We start from the raw sequence: 5921 nt of genomic DNA, 5'->3' as shown, positions 1-5921 counted from the left end.
TACAAAGTTCAACTCATCTTGCAAAAAATTTTGTTCAAATTCATCTTGCACAATGGAGTCAATTACATCAACATGGAAAACAAAATCAGAGTCATCGGGATATTTCATAGCATAAAAAAAGTTAAATGTTACTATTTCCCCATAAAACTCACAAGATAAAATTCATTTATGCACATCAATCTTAGTTCTTGTTGTTTTCATAAATGGTTTACCTAACATTATATGAGTTGAGTTTGACACAAATTCATCATCTATATCTATAATGTAAAAATCTATAGGAAAAATCAACTCATTTATTCTAATTAAAACATCCTCAATGACGCCTTCTTGGTATGAACTAGACTTATTTGCCAATTGAATTATTACCCTTGTCTCTTTTAAAGGTCTTAGATTCAAAACCTTATAAATTAAAAGTGGCATAACATTGATCAAAGAGCCTAAATCAAACATAGCTCTTTCTACCTTATGATTTCTAATTATACATGGTATAGTAAACATACCTGGATCCTTGCATTTTTTAGGCAATTTCATTTGTATGACCGCAGACACATTCTCTCCAACTCTTGTTTTCTCATCAATGTTCAACTTCTTTTTATTGGTGCACAATTCCTTGAGAAATTTTTCATATCACGAGATTTGCTTGATTGCATCCAATAATAGAATGTTAACTTCAACCTTCTAGAAGGTTTCAAAAATATCATGTTATGACTCTTCCTTCCTTGCCTTCACTAATCTGTCAAGAAATGGAGATGGAACTAAATTCTTAGTGATAAGAAAGATGGGCTTATATGTCCTGTTGAATCTGGTATTGCAGTTGGTAGCACAACAGCTGCTGAATTTGGGGTTGAAACTAGTAGCCTATTTGCTATTGATTCTGGCGTTGCAGCTGGCAGCATGGTCTGCACTTCTCTTTCACTTCTAAGAGTTATGGAACTTATGTTTTCTCTTGGATTAATTCAGCTTGAGATGGCAACTTCCCTTTATTTGTCTTAATGTTCCTCATAAACGTTGCAAGTTGTGCAGTTTGAGTCTTCAAATTATGGATGCTAGCTCTTGTTTCTTGTTGGAACATCTGCGTATTATTGGCTAAAGATTTCACAATTTATTCTAAAGACATACCTATATTTGATGCTTGGTGAGGAGGAAAAGCTTAACTTTCATATGAATATGACCGGAAGGGTTGCTGATTTGGAGGCTGACCATACTTCAAGTTTGGATGGTTTTTCCAACCGAGGTTGTAATGTTTTGACTATGGTTCATACTTTCTTGGTTGATTACTAAACCCTCCTAATGCATTCACTTGAGGGGTTGTATTTTTTTGAAGTTGTGGGCACATATCAGTAGAATGTTTTGGGACTACACAAATGCCACACACTTTGGATTGCCTAACTTGTATCAACGCTACTTGTCTCATAAGAGAAGTTAGTTCTGAAAGTTGTGTCTTAATATTAGAATGCATCATCTCATTTTTCAGATGATTTTACTGACGGAATGATCGAGGGATTCAAACTAGGATCTCTGTACAGTAACGTGACCCATTCACCGTTAGACTTACCGACGGGTATACTGACAGGGCGTGTTCGTCGATGATTCCATCGGTAACAGCCAATATATCCACACTCTGCCGACTTTCTCCTCTTCTATTTCTCTTTCTTCTTCCTCATCCCAACTCTCCCCTCCCAAACTGCAAACAACCACCCATCCCCCTAAAAATATCCCCTCTTCTCAGCACAAGCACTCATCTTTCTTATACTTTTGTACGTAGTCACAACATCTGTTCTCCAATTTATTATGGATTTTATCAATTTTTGTAAGTAAATCTATCCTTTTTAATTTTCACATCTAAATGTCAATTTTAATATTTTTTATTGTTTTTTTAGTATATGTATTTTGTTAACATATGTACTTGTTTTATTGTTATTTGTCAAAGAAATTTGTAGTATGAATGTATAATTTTGTAGTTGTTATAGTTTGTTTTAGATTTTGTCAAATTGTATTTTTTTTTTTGTAAGTTGTTGAAACCTTGTTTGAATTGCACCAAATTAGATGTGTTGTGATGAAATAATTATAGCTTATTTAACGGGTTCATTTTAATTTTTATCAATTCTATTGCGGAGTTGTAATTTTTATAAATTTATATATGTATAAATTTATATGGACGTTGATAATTGATAATGAATATTTAACATAAGTGTTTTTTTAGTTTGTTGGATAATGTTGGGGCAAACCAATATTTTTGCAAATTTATATACGCAACATAGTTAATTAATAATGTTGTCGTCATAATTTTATAAAGGTTCGATAGAAGTCATGGATGATCGTTCATGGATGTATGGAGACTTACCCCAAGGATTGTGGAGGATGGATTATTGTAATGGGGTTTAGATTTTTATTAATTTTGCAACATCTATTTTGAGGAATTTTACTGATGGCGGTATTAGGTATCCATGTAGGAAGTGTAAAAATAAAAATTTTCTGCATCTAGATATTGTAACGATGCATCTTTTAAGCAAAGGGTTCATGGAGGATTACCTGTGGTGGTATGCATATGAAGAACTATTTATTCCTAATAAAAGCATGGTAGAAAGGGTGGTTAGGTCAACTTCTAGTGCTAGCAACGTGCATAAAGTTGTAAATGACAATAATAATCCTTACAAGAATATGGTTATGGATGTAATGAGAATGAATCAAGGTAATGTTAGTCAATGTTCAATTGTAAAAAAAGAACCTAATGCAGATGCAACAAGATTTTTTGATCTGTTGAAACATTCTGACAAACCATTATGGGATGGGTGCACGAACCGCAGTAAAGTATCGGTCGTAGCACAAGTGTTCACCATTAAGTTAAATCATGGGTTGAGAGAGGTCAGTTATGACAAAATTATGGAATATGCGAGAAGCATTTTACTTGAAAGGAGGGGAACAAGCTTAAAGAGAACTTCTATACTGCTAAGTCCATAATGAAACCCCTCAGTTTAGGATACTAGAAAATTGACATGTGCCCTAACTTCTGCATGATTTACTACCTTGAAAATGCTGAGCTGACTGAGTTCATGAAATGCAGGCATTCCCATTACAAACTCAGAACTAGCATGGGAAAAAATCTTGTGGCATATAAGAAACTTAGATACTTCCCAATCAAACCTAGATTGTAGAGGCTATTCATGTCACTAAGGATTGGTGAGCACATGATATGGCACTAATCATATAATACGGTTTGATGGAGTGATGGTGCATCCTTCTAACAACGAAGCATGGAAACACTTTAATAGTGTGCATCCTCATTTTTCTGATGAATCAAGGAACATGCATTTTGGGTAGTGTACAAATAGATTTAACCCATTCAAGTATTTTGTTGCTCTTTATGCTTGTTGGCCTGTCATACTAATGGTTTATAACTTGCCACCGGGGATTTGTATGAGGTTAGAGTTCATGTTTTTATCTATGATCATTCTAGGTCCATGCAGTCCAAGCCGGAATATAGATGTTTGTCTTCGACCATTGATTGATAAGTTGACACCATTATGGTCCTCCAGAGCTTTGACTTATGATATATCAATGAAACATGATTTTGTTATGAAAGCGGCTTTGATGTGGACTATCACTGATTTCCTAGCTTAAGGAATGGTTTATGGTTGGAGCACGCATGAAAAACTAGCATGTCCATACTGTATGGAACAAAGCAAGGCATTCACGCTAACAAACAAAGGTAAAGCTTCTTTTTTTTTACTGTCACCATCGTTTCTTGCCATGAATCATAGGTACAGAAAGAACAAGAAGGATTTCTTTGTTAGCAGAGTTGAAAAGGATGTTGCACCCCTGTGTATTTTTGGTGATGAATTGCATGATGTTGTATTAGAGTACGGTGACATTGTGTTTGGTTTCCAATCAGGTAAGCAGAAGTTTCCTAGTTTTGGTTTGACCCACAATTGGGTAACTCGAAGTATTTTTTGGGAGCTTCCTTATTGGAAGACCAATCTCCTTTGCCATAACCTTGACATCATGCACATAAAAAAGAACATGTTTAAGAATATTTTCAACATCGTCATCGATGTGAAGGGGAAGACAAAAGACAACATCAAGGCTAAATTCGATTTAACATTGTTCTGTAACTGAAAAAATATGGAGTTGGTTTTTGATGGGTCGCAAGTCACAAAACCTAGAGCAAGCTTTGTGTTAGAGAAAAATACACAACTACTAGTCTATAAACGGCTTAAGAGTCTGCATTTTCTCGATGGACATGCCTTAAACATATCAAGGCTGGTTAATATAGAGGAATGCAGATTATATAGAATGAAGAGTCATGACTGCCACATGTTCATGCAAACACTCATTCCATTAGTTTTTCGTGATTTGTTGCTAAAGGGGATATGGCATGCACTCACAAAGATCAATCATTTCCTTAGAGATATATGCTCTGACAAGTTGAATGTTGATCATATTGAAAGGCTTGAAACGAATATCATCGAGACAATATGCAAACTTGAGATGATATTCCCTCCATTATTTTTTGACTCAATGGAGCATCTACCCGTACATTTACCATATGAGGTAAAAGTTGGAGGACCAAACTAGTATAGATGGATGTATCCATTCGAGAGGTTAGATATTATAGTTGTAATGTAATTCATAATTAAAAGTTTTTTTCATTTTTTTAATTGATAATTTTTGTTTAATTCTATATACGCATGTACTTATTCAATCTTAAGAAAAAGGTTAAGAATAAGGCGCATGTTGAGGCTTCAATATATGAGGAGGCCTATATTGTTGAGGAGATCTCAACATTTATCTAGTACTATTTTGAACCTTATTTGAGAACGAGAATTAACCGTGTTCCATGGCATGATGATGGTGGTGAAGTGCCTTAAAGGGGAAACTTGTCAATATTCTCCACTCTTGGACAACCCACACCTAAAACTGTCATAAGGCGAAGATATTTATCCGAAATAGAGTTCAGACAAACACACAATTATATTCTATTTAACTATGATGAGTAGAGACCTTTTATTAAGTAAGTAGATGTACTACTTAAACTTTGTCAAGAGTGTACTATTTATATATTGTGATATCATAAACTCATATAATTTGGAATAACCTTGTAGGCAACATTGATGATATTAATTGTTCAATAACTCACAACTGACCAAATCCCAAATCTTTCAATTACAAGATGAACAATTTACCACGTGGTTTAGAACACATATAAGTCCTATTACAAACTCATTATCTCTTGCAAGGTAATTGTATGTCAATATTACAGAATGTCCATTTATTGATTATTGTTGTTGTTGTAACCTATTTTTGGGTCCCCACAAAAATAAATAAAATAAATAGCCAAAAGGGGCTAGAAAAATAACAGGAGGTAGAAGCGCCCAGAAAGTGGTCAGAAAAATTGGTCAAGGAGGTTAAAAATACAAAGATGGATTTTGGACAATATATTCTTGAAGGATGGGGGCCCTGTTTAGAAGGAAAATTTAAATTTTGAGTAGAAGCCCAAATTTGGATGTTTATGGACTTAATTGGATTTTTATTTGAATTTATAAAGGATTTGATTGCAAGAAAAAATTGATTTTTAAGTCAATTTGGGCTTTAATTAGAAGAAATTAAAGTTCTGGGGCCAAATTATGATTTTTAGGAATTTATTAAGTCAAATCAGGGGCTTAATTGCATAAATATTGAAGTTTAAGGGGCAATTAGGGACTTAATTGAGAAAATCCGAAACCAGGGACCAATTTGGAAAATGTGCCTTAATTTACTGTTCACTTTCTTCCTCAAAACGCTGCCTGAGTGGCTGCTTTCCTGGCGAGTTTTCCGGCTCGTGTGGCCTCCAAATCCGACAAACCTTACACCAACATGTTCACATGCAACCCCTTTATCCCGGAGAATGGTCCGGTCGGGTCGAAAAAGTATGAAACGGCTCC

The 5921-nt window shown here is 34.6% G+C and overlaps 1 pseudogene; it reads left to right on the top strand.

The window, feature by feature from the left end:
• The first annotated feature begins 3228 nt into the window (after positions 1–3228).
• On the top strand, positions 3229–5015 carry LOC140954405 (uncharacterized; annotated as a pseudogene).
• The last annotated feature ends 906 nt before the right edge of the window (positions 5016–5921 follow it).

The sequence above is a fragment of the Populus alba genome, chromosome 13 (assembly GCF_005239225.2).
Source record: "Populus alba chromosome 13, ASM523922v2, whole genome shotgun sequence".
NCBI classification, from domain to species: Eukaryota; Viridiplantae; Streptophyta; class Magnoliopsida; order Malpighiales; family Salicaceae; genus Populus; species Populus alba.
This window is presented reverse-complemented; position numbering and strand designations above follow the sequence as displayed.